The following is a 15,372-nucleotide window of genomic DNA, read 5'->3' as shown; positions in this document are numbered from 1 at the left end:
CCCCCCCCCCCCCATGACTTCCTGGTGCAGGTGCAGCGGTGGGAGCCGCCCCACCTACACCCCGCAGATGAGCCATGGCTCCGTCCCCTGACCCAACTGCATAGTGCCTGCCCCAGCCCCACTCCCCCACCACAGGGGCCTCAATCTGCACCCCACCCACCCCATACCATACCCTTCCGTCTCCCCTTCCACCACGACAGACTTACCAGCTGGACACTGCTCTTCAAGCTGCTGAGCTGCATATCAGAAATTGGATCGGTATCAGCTAATATGCGTCCTTAAAAATCGGGTATTGGTATCAGTCCCAAAAATCTCTATCAGTGCACCCCTATCCTAGGGCAGTAGTAGGAAGCAAAAGTCAGGGTAGGAAGGGGGGCACTAGAGAATCTGGCTGCAATAGCATATAGAGTGAAAAGGGGAATGGCAGCCAGATGGCAACCCAAGGGCTGCACATTAATCCCTCAAAGGTTGCATGGAGCCCACAGGCCACCAGTTAGACAGCCCTGGTATCATTGATTCTCAACAATGTTGACTATTTAGTAATACCTCTCAAATTGGAAGTATATAATAAATGCTGCAGAATTGCAGATATTTGCAGGGATGGTATTTGTTACATATAGTTATTATACTCAACTGTGTGTTTTTCTTTAGCAGTCAAATATAGTAATGTACTGAAGCCTGATGCTTTGTCCTTCAGTTACAGTAACTGTTTCAGCTATGAGTAATTTAATTGTTATCTCTGGCAGTGACCATTCAGTAGATAAGTGATTTTTCAACCAGGGTGCCATGACATCTTTTTAAGGGTGCCACAATTTTAGCACAGAAGTGTGCAGCCACCTATATGTGATTCACAAGATAAATCTAGAGATTTCAAATGGGAATCCATAGTGCCAAAAACATCCTGACTTGTTGTGATATTTCTGAGTTCTTTGCAACGGAAGAATTGCTTTATTATTTTTCTATGGTCAAAAAAAAAAGAGTGAAAGCTAAGATTTGGCATTTTCCAAGGGTGCCTTGAGTCTAACAATATTGAGAACTACTGCAGTAGTTAAAGAAATGTTGCCCCAGTGTTTTATTTCTCTCCGTGAATTATTGTGCCTCACCCATTACCTTGAAATGATTTTATCATGGGCTGAGTTCTACTTTTCATGTCAGTGGAAATAGGGGTGAGCCAAGAGTAAAGACTCAAGTGGAAACGAGATCCTGTGGTTGGCTTTATATGGTGCAAAGGTGGAAGGTTGCAGAAATAAAAAATGTAGCTAAACTGTAGTAAAGAAGTGCTTGATTTTTAAATTTAGAGTAAGGGAAAATTAAAATAAATTCTCATTGTCCTGCATTCAGTGCTATCTATCAGTGTTCTTTTTGCTGACTTTCAATTTATGAATAGAGGTAGCATTAGAGATAACTTTCTTATGGCTGAAACTGCATAGAATGTATATATTTTCATTCTGATCTGTTCTGTGTATGTCAGAGATTCAGTATTAGGTAATATCTGTCAGCTTTCTTCTGTTTCCTTTGTTGAGCTTTTGTAGCACCCACCCCTGGCTCTGTCCTCAGTTTTCACAAGACAGCTAATGACTGAGGTGCTCAATGTGAGATGCCTTTAAAGGTACATCATTTAAATTTTCAGAGAAAGTGTTCTCTGCATTTTTGCATACCAGACCTCTTTTAGGTGTCTTAAACTGGACAAACCAAATATTGAAGCCACCTAAAATTGCTTGTTTCTTTTGAAGTTTTAGGCCTCTGGGCATACCACGTTATTATACACATGCAGCATTTGTATGCATTTCAAGCTGTATGTACTTCTCTGGATTCATTTGCTGAACTCCTGCTGTTCTCAATGAGAAGTTTGCTTATGGATCAGAGGCTCTGACCCTCAGTAAGTGTAATGAATCATATTTAGAAGCTGCCTGTTTCTCTTTTACTAAAAGAAAGCAGTGAATACAGACTTTTATTCAGCCTTGTATTGTTTCTATACCTGCTGAGTCCTATCCTGAAAAGCTTTGTCTTCCTTATGCAGCTGCAGAACCTGCTCACTGTTCAAAGGTGCTCCTTCCCTCTCGGAAGCAGCTGCATCAGCATAACTCCTCATGTGGTTGCCTAAGCCTTCCAGTTCCCCTGGGTCATTGTCGGTGACTTGTTATTGACAGTGATGTCAGGGAAGCAATAAGCTTACTCAGTACTTCCCTGATACCCCGGCAAGTAGTTCCACCCACTGACTGATGGCACCTGCAGAAAAGTTGTAAAGAAACCATGTTACTCCTCAATTTTATATCCCAGCTAAGAGCTTCATGTGGAGCAGGGGATCCTAACCAGGAGGATACCAGGGTGGCCCATCAGCCTTTAGAATTATTGTCATATGCTGGTAATAGGGATCTTTTGGGAAGAGGAGGCAGAGGACGTGCCCCTTCTATATATAGCAGCAGTCAGGGTGGGGAAAAGACGGAAAGTTCCTCCTATAAGAAATTCCAGATATACATTTTGTATATTTTCCTGCTTGGGCCAGTTGGTAAATTCATTCTGGAAAATGACAACAGGTCTGTTGGGCATAGGGCTGCTGGCTCTTGTGTAGAAGCCAAATGAGACCAGTAGAAACCAACAGGATGTGAATAGAGTTTATAAGAAATGTCACTGCTGTCACCTCCTTTACTCTTTCAATTCTGTGGCAATCTGGGAGAAGAGTCTGCTCCCACCTACCACCAAATAACATTTTGTACCTTTGAGACATTTCCCTGCCCCCTGCTGGGGCTACACAAAATAGAAAGGGCTTACAACAAAGTTAGGGCTGCAGTACTGGTGTGGCTTAAGCAAGCAGAAATAAAGATGAAGTAAAATAAAGTTTCTGAAACAAACAGCAGTGCTTCCCTTTGTAGAGAGTTTGTTTGCAAGAGCCCTCTGGTTGCAGATCTGCCACAGCAGGAGTGTCTCTGCAGCAGGTTATTCTGTAATGGCAATCACCTTCATCTTAGGTTGGGTCAGCTTTGCTCCCAGACCCCTACATGTCTTTACAGCTGTATTTGGATTTTAAGAAAATCAAATATCTCAAGATCACAAATATAAAGTAACTGTTTATGGAGTGCAAGCAAAAAGAACATGACAAATTCCTGATATATTGTATGTCATCTGTACGTGACACTCTAATACCTTCAAAACTGGGACTGCTTAAACTATGGGGCTAAATATAATTTAGTTAGTAAAAATATACCTTAGTTATAATAAAATGATAATAGTGGAACTTGGCAACAGAGTAGCTAATAAATACTACACTTCTGAAATGTGACTGGAATCCAAGTACATACTATTTTACTGTGTAGTTAGGCATGTGGCAGGACATGCTAGACCAAGATTTTCTTTTTGTCTTTCCAGTGGAAAACTAAAGTTCTTTGTTTAAGTGAAGCCTGTTGGGATTTTTTTAAAGTAAAACAAGGAGCTAAAGAATTCCATTCCTTTTTGCCAACTTTTTTCCCCTTCAAGCCAAATTATCGATTAATGGGGCATTAAATATCAAATACTGCATAGTTATTTTCTTACCCTTTTTCCTTAGGTTACTTCAATAATTTCTAGCTGGTACTTCAAATATAGCTGACTGAAAATGTAATAGCAATATTCCACAGAGCAAGAGCCTTTCCAAAACTTTTGGCCTTAAAGATGTGAAGGTCAGTGCTGGGATTTGTGCACATGAGATTTACATATTTAATCCCATTTCCAAATTTAAAAAAAATAGAAATCACCTCTTGTTTCCCTATGTCCTTCTTCATTCTGAACCTGGTTATTTGTTGTCTTCATTAGCTGTCTCCATTCTGGTACCCTTTAGTTTTGCCAGAAGCACAGCCAAGTGAATACTTGACCATATTTTTGTCTGGCTCTAGCTAAACAGCTTTCTGACAATAGAATACTTTTCTCTGGGTTTTCCTTCTTCCCCCAGGGAACAATACTTCAAGGGCAACCTGCTTGTCCAGCATATGAACATGTGGAAAATCCACTGCTATGCACTAATGATTTTCAGATGGGCCATTGTTGTTGAAAATCATCCCAAGAGCAGCAGCTTCTCCATTGTAGCACCTAACCATTTTGAGATCACGTTGCTAATAGCTATGTCTGGAATAAGCTCCTGACATTTTTGTGAACAGTGGTGACATGTGCTACATTGCACATACCTAGCAGAAAATATTTTGAATTATGAAAATTAGGTTAACTTTCCTGTTGTGGCTTCCTTTTTTGTCTGTAATAAGGTACATCAAAATACTACATTTATTGCTGCATGAAGACTTAAATGGTGGAAAAAGTAAATTTATGCCAAAGATCCACGACAACAATGGCACAAGTACCCTCAATATTGTTCATAAATGAATCACTTTCACACGTTTGCCTTAGATATTTATAGGGAGAGTTGTTGCATGCTGGGGGAGAAAAGAATGAATTTTAAATTTTAAATAGTTTCTGTAACTGTTCCGCTCAGAAAACACATTCTTTTTTTAAACAACTTTCACTTTTAATCTGTAATTAAAGCCAAAGTTTTCTTTTAATTTTAAAAGCTTGTCCTTGGACTAAAATAACATGGAACATTTTTAAACATTGATCCAAGCTGCTGTAGATACATTTTATTTAAACCACAGAGCCTTTAGTTAGATTCCTCACTTTGCCAGACAGACTACAAACTGTAAGTGTGGCAGTAATGACTGTGAATTTCTGGATGCTGTACTACCAGCAAGGAGGGTTGTTTTTCTGAAGTTGTTCCTCCCTTTGGGCCCTATTCATGAATGACTTAATCTCTATATATGATCAAATGTCATGCAAGTTACTGTGGATAAAGAAATCATGGAATGCTTCTCTCCTGTGTTCCTTGCATGGAATTGGTATGCCTGCCCTTGCAGGCAGTTGCATAGCAGGGAAGATGGAAAGAGAGCAGCAGCAAAAAAGCACTGAGTGAAATAAAAGGGGCGAGACAAAGAAAACAGAAATTTTTGAAAAATTGGGTGTGCAAGTTGGACTAGTCTTTAGTCTGATTTAACTTGCCCAAATAACACTGGCTGGAGGCGGAATAGAACTTATGTCTTGGCAGTGTTACAGGGGTAATATTTTCACCATGAAAAAATGTTCCAGAGTAGTTTCTCCTGGGTATGGGGCATAAACATGATTCCTAGCACACTACTTCTGTTCAGTCTGCTTCCAGTGGAAGTTAAATATTTATTGTAGAAATGGGCAAAGCTCAGAAGGTTCGGAAGAGCTGTGCTTGATGTATCCTTCTGAGCAACAAATTCATACTTGGAGGAATTCTGCTGATTGCAGCGAAGTTGATACTAGGAGTGATTTTGATTCCCTTTGTTTGCAAGTCTAAGACAAAAAAGCTGCTTCACAAGATTTTCACTATTTATGGCATTTATGTATCCTCTTTATAGACCCCATTCAAGTATCTTCTTGTGGTATTTTGGCATTTCTGCCTTATGACAGAGCAGAAATCAAGTTGGGGGAGTGCTGAGCATTTTTATAGGCCTTTACCTCACTCTTAAACCTCAGCACAGGTTATGTTATATGTTCTGAGTGAGCCACCCCCGCTCTCCCACCCCATCTCTAATATAGTGTCCAGTTCAAGAGTGAATCTACCTTCTATGACCATCAGGAGTATCAGAGGAGGAGAGATTTTTGTTATAATCACATTTGGAGCTCTCCTGCAGTGAGTGACTGGGATTGAGCGTGTGTATTGGGCCGATCCATGTGCAGAATTCCCTTTGCTGTCAGTGAAAGCTGCACTTGTTGATCTGGGGCAGTGAATGGTATAGTCATTTAGTTCTTTTTTCAAACAATTTCTTACTTTTTAGCATTGACCATGGACTTAAAGGATTTACCCACTCTCTTCAGGTACAGTGTCATTGATGTGTCAGTTCAGCTCTAGTCTGGCAAAAAAGGAGGGATGAAGCAAAAAGAGAGAAAAGAGGACAGAGAAGGTGCAAAAACAAAAGGCAAACAGGCAGCAATTAAGGGAAGTAAAACACTTAACAGTGAAAAGTTGTGGGCAAGATAAACATGGAAGAAGGCTGGGAAGAGGACAAGGGGAAGAGGATATAAGCAGTGGTAATAAGGGGAGAAAGAGGAAGAGAGGGGAAATGTTAGTAGAAGGAGACAAGGTGAGAAAATGCTGAAAGGGGTAGAGAGTGGATGGATGTGCTGAATGGGGTGTAAGAGCCCTGTAGAAAATTTGACAAGCATAGAATTCCTATGGGGCAAAATGCAATATTTTCCCTTTACAAAGTGCTTACACTTCCAGAAATATATTTCACTATCCTGCCATTGGAATCCACCTCTGGGTCTGTTCACTGCATGTCAGCAGTTTTTACATGTAATTCAGGATCAAAGCAAGCACACTTCTTCCCTGGAGATGGGTGTGACCAGGTTAGAATACAATACAAATCAATCCAAAATGCTGCTCAAAACGCAAGCAAAACCTGAACCTATGCAGAATTTGGAAAAATGCTTAGTTAACTTTTTTTTCTTAATTTCCCAGTTTCCCAGTAGATGTGCATTTCCTGATCTGGCTGGAAGTACAAGTACTGAAATAGCATGAGAAACACTGGTTGTTGCAGTGTTTTGACTTAACCAAGCCCAAATGTTGAAGAGATTGAAAATCTCCCACAATGGCCTATTTTGAAATTTCTAGCCTGACTTTCAGGCTCCCATAAGATGGCTTGGATGCCCGTCTCCAATCCAACATCCCAAACATTTGAAACTTGATCCTGAAATACCTTTTTTCTATCGCCTCTGCTAATCAGATCTGTAGTCTTAAAACATTTCAGATCATCATCCAGAAGACTTACGAAGAAAAAATTTACCCCATTGCAGAGTGGACTAAGAGCATTATATGGTCTTTACTTTCTTCTGAAATAGATATTGGTTACTTGTACAGAAAGGCCGTCACACAGATGGATTAGTAGTCTGATCTGGCAAAGCAAATCCTACATTCCTATATACTTTATTAAATATATGCATAGATATGTCTGCCATAGCAGCTTATACTTATAATTTTCAGCCTCGGCACAACTTAAACAAAAGACTTTGCTTCTTTCCCTGTCCCTCATCACTTTTTAAAGAAACAAAAGTTATCTGGCTTAAAAACACAATTGATGGTGGTGAGTGGGTGGTTCTGGTTACCCCGTCCACTATATAGTACTATTTCTACTCCTTGTTTGGATAAGACCTAGATATCAAGCTGTGAACGTTATTTTTCTTGCAGCAGCCTTTCTTTTTTTGGCAGGGAGTAGTACCAGTGGCTTTGGAGATGCCTCTGGTTTTGTCATGTGGTTGGGCTGCTGATGAGGTTTCAGTACTGCTTCATTTTCTTGGATTCAGTTTGCCTTTTACTCCTTTTAGTTGTGTGTAATCAGAACACTCTCAAAAGCATGCAGCTTTGCATCACGACCTAATGAGGCCTTCATATGTAGTCTCTGTAAGAAAACAGCCCCAAAAGAAATAATGCATTGTGCTGTTCCACATGATAGAAATCTGTTTTCTCTCCTTACAGCTGCTCACATCCAAAACACAGTCCATTTTTATAATAATTTTCATACTAGAATCAAGGCATAATGAGAAGAAATAAACATTCATATTTGTCCTATAAACATGTAAGTTAGATCTTTGAAACAAACGTCTTCATTTTCTTTAAGCAGAATATTTTATCAAAGATAGGAAAACTGGTTAAGTCAGTACCATATGCTTTCTATTGCATCAGTTTCTGGCTCTTTATTTTAACATTCTGATCAAAAAGATAATTTTTTGAAAGCTTGTTAATTTTGCCAAATCCAATAACCAATCTGTGGAAACTATTTTAAGGTTTTACGCTGCTAACCGTCATTTCGGTATCTGAGTATTCTTCCACATTAAATCAATCGCAATAAGGAGGTCCCTGGTAGACTTCAAGGAGTCTCTGGCTCGGCCCCCTTTTTAAGCAGTTTTAAGGAAGAGGATTTTTGTGGTTGGTATTGATGTGGGAATAGAAGTGTTAGGAGGAAGGTATCAGTTGGGAAGTGAGTGCTAAGAATTATAATTTATTTATAACATTTGATCTTATGCCAGAATAATTTTAAAACCATATACATGGACCCAGTATTGTTATTAATTGAGAGAGAATTATGTTGATTTCAAGCGCCAGTCCTGCTTTAAAAGAAAAGCATTAAGTGTAAATGTTATCAGGCCAACATTTGCTTGATGTGAAGAGAATTTAGTTTGGGTTTTAGCATCCAAAAGAATGAGAAATATGCTAATTTTTAATTGTATAAATAATAGACGGCCAAATAAATAAGGTATGTTTAAATTAGAGTACACATCGGAACTGCAATGAAGTTTGGTCTCTTTCCATTAACATAAGCTGTAATCAAAGAGTTCTTCCCTGGAGAGAGCTGAGTAATATACAGTTACATGCATGTTATGTTACAAAGACTTCTTTTAAAACAGAGTTAATGTAATTTCTCTTGCGACATTTTGTTCCGTTTGCATTGCAAATTCTGGGCTCCGTCCCATCAAAGAAAGAGAGTTTTGCCATTGACTTCAGTCAGGTAGGATTGGACACTTACTCTATCTACAACTACTTTTTACAAATATACAGAATACATAACAAAGAGTTGTGAGTAACATATATTGTGTAAAATCCATAAAGGTCATTGAGGTCAGTCTATTTTTTAAGTGGAAATATTTATGTTTGGATCATAAAAACATTATGAATCATTTTGGTGCTTTAAGTTCAGGATGCAGAGTAAATTATTCCAAAAGGTATGGTAGCCAAATGTCATTCCTCCAAACGTTTGTGTAATATCTATCTGTGGGCAGATGACTGCTATGTATAATCAGAGGCAGACTTTGTCAAGTTAAGACTAAGTAAACACAGCTGAATACAAGCAAGTTGGACTACAAGTTTTTTTGAGTCTTGCCAACACCACATGACCTTGAAGACTAATGCTTCTTCACTGCAATCTGGTTTCAATGAGGGAGAAATTTTTTTGTTTCAAATTAACAAGTGTTGATTGGAAATTTGTTCTATTTTTTTTTGTTTCCAACATAAATGAACAATATTCATGTAACCAATGGAGGGCATCCTCTCCATGTTTTACGAAATAAAATGGTGTCACAGAGGAATGCATTTTGTACATCTCTGCTGGAACAAAAACAGTAGTAGTGTAGCTAAAGAAAAACTACACATTAATTTTGAGCTTTAGTGTATGCGAAAGAACTTTCTACTGTTTCTGTAAAACACAAATGAATTCTATAATATGTAATATAGATATTTTATTCTTCATTTTTAAAATAACAGACTTAAAGAGAATTTATTGTAAATTTTGTCTTTTTCTATGACTGCTTTTTTGGTAAGTTTTTTATAAATTATTTTAGTTCTAGGAATGGAAAGTGTGCGGGCCGGGAGTGACCCGAGCCCTTTTCGCGCTGCACGCGGGCTGTGGCCAGCAGCCCGGGCACGCCGAGGCGGAGAGGGAAGGCCTTCGAGCTGGAATTAGGCACAGACACGTAGCGGTAGTTTAAAAGATTGTTTACTTACACCGAGATGGCAGTGGTGTAGGCTGGAAAACTTGCTTAAGTTGCAGTTACAGACAGGAAAGAAGAGAGGCGGACAAGAGTTCTAAACTTGTGAACTCTAGCCCAATCCGGCTGAAGGCTCTGAACACGCGAACCCGTCGTGTCAGCCGAAGAAAGTACTCGTCCGGAAGAGCTCTGATTAAACTCACATGAAGTTTGCTAGGCTCCGTGGGTGCAGTTCTTTTGCACGCGGGAAGGGATACGTCTGGACTGCGCTCGGCGACGGGGAGAGGCTAGAGGTTGATCAGACCTCCGTTGCCTGCTTGAAATGCACTGGGTCCGTAAGGATCCGCAGCGCTTAGAGATCTTCGCACAGCGTGAAGTCTCCTCCTCCCTTGTTCGTGGAGTCCTCCAACTTGGGCGGAAACCACCCAAGCCTCTTATACGGCTAGCAAGCCAATCACTAGCCACCACATGTGAATAATTTAGCACTAGCCAATCACGGGGAACGAATTTGCATACCGGTGGCGGGAACTCTTTTGCACCATGCATTCCTCTTGCAACATGAGCAATGCACTCTGCAAAAGAAGCTGCAGAAAAGGCGGGAAACTGGTCCCTGCACCGGAGTTTCCTCTTGCTACAGGAAACTCCCGTGCAATGCTCTGCAACTTAACGTGGATAATTCTGATGCCGAAGCGCACACACACAATCATGCCTTTTGGGTCATGACAGAAAGAAAGCATGGTTTGGTCTTCTTTTTTCCCTCTTTATGAAACAATGACACAGATGTATTTTAGCATACTCTCATATTTGTTGGTTTTATATTATCAAGCATTTTCAGAGAATTACTGCTACATGTTGGTTTTAAAGATTTCATTTTTTATAATCTCAAAAGGTCTTCAATAAAAGTAAAGTATTAAAAGTTCAGCCTAAAAAAGCCCAGGTCTTCCAATATTCACTGTAAATTATCATAATCCATTGCTAAAACCTAGTATCTGGTTACTTAAGGCGTTTCCAGGAGAATTATTCCAAAGTGAAGCTCCTTGATGTAATGGCTTTGTATAAACCAGCATGTGGTGGCCCATCCAAACAAACAGCTGGCTTTTACTTTGGTAAAAGTAATTTTTTCTATGACTCCTCTGAAGATTTCCTCTAAGGTAGGCACCTAGCACTATGAGCAGGCATCCTCCAATCATCTGTGCTGCTGCTGGGCTCGTTGCATTGTGGGATTGACCTGCAGTGCCTGGTGGTATATGTAGCAGAAGCTAGCCAAAAGTCACTGTTTCCTTATGTGGTCATTCTGTAGAAATCCTATGATTCTTCTTTCACCATTCCACGATAAACATCTTTTTGGGCAGCAAGAACCATTTTCAAACATCTAACAGAGCACTGGAGACGAAACTGGTCTCAGCACTATAATGCCAGTAGCTGGGCTGATGTAGCAGGTGTATTTGATGTGTGACACTATCTGATGGCTGGAGCTCCTTAAGAATACAGCTGCACTGTTAGGCAGTTTTGGCAGCAACAGCATGTATGGTTAGGGCTTCCCCCTTCCTGTCTGCAGCTGCATCCAGAGAACAAATAGGAGGAGACTTAGCACCTGCTTTTCAGGAAGCTTCTCAAAGCTTCCTGAAAAACCTAAAACTTGGAAAGAGGAATAGATTCACTGTGTGCAGTGCTATATCTGGGCTTAAGGAACAAGCATCAGCTGGTGGTGGTGGAGGTGTGTGCTGCAGCACTGGCTAAAAATCTTCAGGATGCAAGAAAGAGCATGTTCCTGGAGTTCTGTAGAGTTCGAAAATATGGTCTTCACCATCTGGAAGCTTGCAAACACTGGTTGCTGCCAGTCGGATGCTAACCAATTTGGTGTGGTATTGGGGCTGTTGTCATGGAGATGCACACTGATTTTTAAGAAGGTACTGTCACCATGTTTTGTAAGGATTGCCAGTTGTCAGGAAGTTACCAATGGCTTTGGACATGCGGCATTTCTCAGCTGCTCTGGTCCAATGGATAGAACCCATATTCCTGTTGTTTGCCCCTGTGCAAGGCCTCAGTGTTCATGGAAAGGGTCTCCATTGTGCTCTAGGGCCTGGTCAACCATTGCTGTAGGTTAATCAACATTAGTGTAGGTTGGTCTGGAGAAGTTTGGTACTAGACTTTTCAGCTCTCACTCACTTTCTCTGACAAACAAGTGGTGATTGTCTGCTGCGGCTGCTTTGGACATTAATGACATCAGTGTTCCTCCTTTTATTGAGAGACCCTGCTGACACTCAAATGAAGCCATTTGCTAGACATTTGGATCATTGAAAAGAACTGTTGTCAAAGCAGCTGCAAGCTGAATACTGTGTACCTTTGGGAAACTGAGGGGTAGATGTTGATTGCTAACCAGAAAGCTTGAGGCATCCAAGTAATACCTGCCTTGAGCCTTCCAGAGCAGCACCTAAATAACAACTGCCAGGCAGATGTTATCAGGGATGCCTTGTGACCTTTGAGAAAAGGACATCATGTTCTGGACATGTGACAGCTTCTTGTGACTAGTGGGACATGGGAACTCTAGCACAGTCAGAGCTTGCTGGGCTGTGTGGGGTATCTTTTTGCCATGAGGTGTTAGCTTTGCATATCCTCCCCACCCTCTCTCAGCGCCCCTTCCTTCCCTTCTATCCTCAGGAGCACATCCCCTCCCCAATCCTGCTGTCCCTATATGCATTAATTTTAAATAGGATGGTGGCTGTCAGTCAACTGGGGTGTTGTGTAGTATTGCTTTCTGGGGTGTTGTGCATGCTTTGTGTTCTGTCATGACTATGTGTGGATCCAGGATTTTGTGAAGGCAGGGTGCAGGAGCAGTGACTGGCACTACAGGGGTGGCCGTACCCCTTCTCCCAGCTCTCCTCTCAACCACCGTGAGGCTAAAGTGAGGGACTTTTAAGTTCCCAAATCTGGTAAGAATCCCATCTCTCCCACTCTCTTGTCTTCTTTCTCCCCCATCCTCAGCAGCATGTCCCCTCCCCTCCCATTCAGGGACTGTTGCTGTCCTGAGTTAATCTGCACACAGAGGGGGAGCAGGGGCGGGCAATTATTTGGACCCGGGGTCCACATTTGAGTTGTCGCGGGTCAGGTCAGCAGCTCCCCTTCCCACTCCCCCCCACAATAGCTCAGCAAAACTCCCTATGTGGTATGGGGCTGCAGGTGGGTGGGGAGCAAGATGGGCAGGTGAGGCTGGTATCAGGGGATGGGGACTTGGGGTGGCCCCTGCCCTGTGGAAGGGTATGGGGGGCACTGCCTAGGCACTAGGTCCCAGGAGTGGGCCAGGGGCAAGGGAAGGGACGAGGAGGCAGGGAGTGCATACAGCAGAGCCCACCCAGACTGTGTGGTCCATGGCTGCCCCCATGGCACTCCATATGGGGCCAAGCCCCATCCAGGACAGCCCATGTCATGTTCCAACCGTCACCCACCAGCCTGGCCCCAGCCAGCATGAGCAGCTTACCGGGGGCTACTCCCAGTGTGGCTGCTGCTCAGCTCCTGTTGCCTCCAGCAACAGCTCCTCTTCCTGACTCCATGCACCAGCTCCAGCTCCCAGCTGGCTTCCATCCACTCCACCTGCCTGGTGTGGGCAGCTAAGTAGGTGCGAGGTGGCTGGGAGCTGGACCTGAAGCTGTGGCAAGAGCCACCCAGCTGAAGCTTCCTCCCAGTCCATAGCAGCACTGCAGGAATAGAAGGAGGATCTGCCACTGGAGGCAAGGGGAGATGAGCAGCACCCAGGTGGTTGCAGCTGCGTCAGGAGTAGCTCCCCCAGAAGCTTTGCACGCTGACTGGGGCCAGGCCAGCAGGTGCAGGCTGGAGCACAGTGCAGGTTGCTTCAGACAGGACTTGGCCCCATTCAGAGTGCCACAAGGGCAGCCACAGGCTGAATCTTAGCAATTGGCAGACACCCCCTTCAAGCTAGATCCAATCAGTTGGCAGGCCAGAATTGGCTCGTGGGCTATCCCTGTTCTGGAGCCTGTCCTGCCCCACTGTAGGTGAGAACAATGATGTCAGAGGATGAGTTTTTCCTCTCTGCCCAGTCACTGCCAGCCTAGAAGCAAGCACGGGCAGGGAAACCCACCTGCTGATCCTGGCTGCAGCAGCTCTGGAGCCTCTCCTCCCTGTGAAATGATTTGGGCTTGTTATGGGGCTTAGCAGGGGACAGCAGCAGCAGGGAAGGGGTGGTGGGGGTAGGGAGTTCTCTTCTCAGGCTGGCAGGGAACACCTTGAGAGAGAGGAGGAACCTGCCCATTGTTGCTGCTGTTCCCAGCTGGAGCAGGGCAGAAGCGGGTCTGGAGCACTCCCTCTCCCCCCCACCCCTGACACAGACACCCCCCCACACACACACACCCACCAGCAACAGTAGGGACAGTGGGGCAGGGGGTGGGGATGTGCTCCTGAGGATGGAAGGGAAGGAGGGGGTGGGGAGGATAGGATTCTTACCTGCTTTGAGAACTTAAAAGAAGTCCCTGGCTGCTGATCCAATGGTGAAGTCTGAAAGTGGCCACTGCGCACCTTCTGATCCTTCCCTGATCATGACAGTTTATAATAGTGGGCACTGACAGATGTGGAAAAAACACACTTTACCGGAAGCAGCCATGCAGTAGTTCGCCCCAGTTCTGCAGCATCTGTCTAAATCAGGCGCTTCAGTGGGGTTTTTTGGCACTTCTATCTAACAGCTGATTCAATCGGCTATTAGATTAAAGCACCAAAAAAAAGCTCCACTAAAGCGCCCAATCTATACAGATGTTGGGAAAGCCAGGTCCAGCTAACTCAATGCCTCTTCTGGGCACGTGCAGGGCTTGGCATGGGAGTGTACCAATTTCAAAGTAAAGCACCAGTTTTGTTTTGTTTTTTCCCCCCATGTCTGCAAGCAGCCAGTGTGCACATTTGCTTTCTGGGCCTGGCCAATTAGCATGTGTAGTCCCATAGGCCTAGGACAGGGGCAGGCAAAATAAGGCCCATGGACCAGATCTGGCCTGCCAGGTGATTTTCATCCAGCCTATGGGCTGGTGCCTACCAATTCACTGTACCCAGCCCTGGGCTGGCCCTGCTGGACTTGCATGGGGCTGAGCCCTGCTTACTTCTGTGGGGACAGCACACAGTCCACTCCCACCCTTGCTTGCAGGACAGCCCTGACCCCAGCCCCCCAGGTAGGGAAGCAGTAGGGGAAAGGTGGCAATGGGTGGGGGTGGGAGTGGGAGGAGTGGCAGCAGGCAGGGGGGGAAGTGACAGTAAGTGGGTAGGTGGGAGCAAAGCAGCAGCTAAGCAGGAGTGTGGGGCCTACGTTGGTGCCCCAGGGCTAGGGCTGGAGGGAGCCCTGGGTAGGGTGGCAGGAACATGGAGAAGGGGGGCAGGGTCCACCTGGCTCCATTGTGCAGGGCTCCCCAGGGCTGACATGCATTTCCCAGGTTCTCTACCAAGCTGTAGGCCTCTGTGGGGGTGCCATGTGTAGGTCATGGGAAACGGCAGGGAGCTCTGTGCTATGGAGCCAGGCACCCCTTTCCCTGCCACCCTGGCTGAGCCCCATGACCTGCACTGCCAGCTTTGTCATGCAGGGCTTCCTGTAGAGGCATGGGGATCTGGCGGATAACCCAGGAACTGCATGTGGGCCCTGCGTGATGGAGTCAGTGGCAGTCCTGGGGCTTGCTGGGACTGTGCACCACCAGGGGAGGTCTGCCTGCAACGGGCCATGAATGCACCGCAGGCCTGCCACCTGCAGGGGCTGTATGCAATGGGGGGGTGTTTGTAGGGGGCACTCCCCCATGCCCACCCACAGACACATCCCCACAAATCCTACACACACCCACAGCCTCCCACAAGCCCCATATTCCC

The 15,372-nt window shown here is 44.1% G+C and overlaps 1 protein-coding gene across 6 annotated transcripts in view; it reads left to right on the top strand.

Moving 5' to 3' along the window:
- The window catches only part of MKX (mohawk homeobox), a 69,139-nt gene that overhangs the window by 23,403 nt on the left and 30,364 nt on the right, over positions 1-15,372 (top strand). The gene's annotated exons all lie outside the window — the stretch shown is intronic.

Source organism: Alligator sinensis, unplaced genomic scaffold (assembly GCF_000455745.1).
Source record: "Alligator sinensis unplaced genomic scaffold, ASM45574v1 scaffold309_1, whole genome shotgun sequence".
Lineage (NCBI taxonomy): Eukaryota > Metazoa > Chordata > Crocodylia > Alligatoridae > Alligator > Alligator sinensis.
The sequence above is the reverse complement of the archived record's forward strand: the minus strand, read 5'-3'. Positions and strand labels throughout refer to the sequence as shown.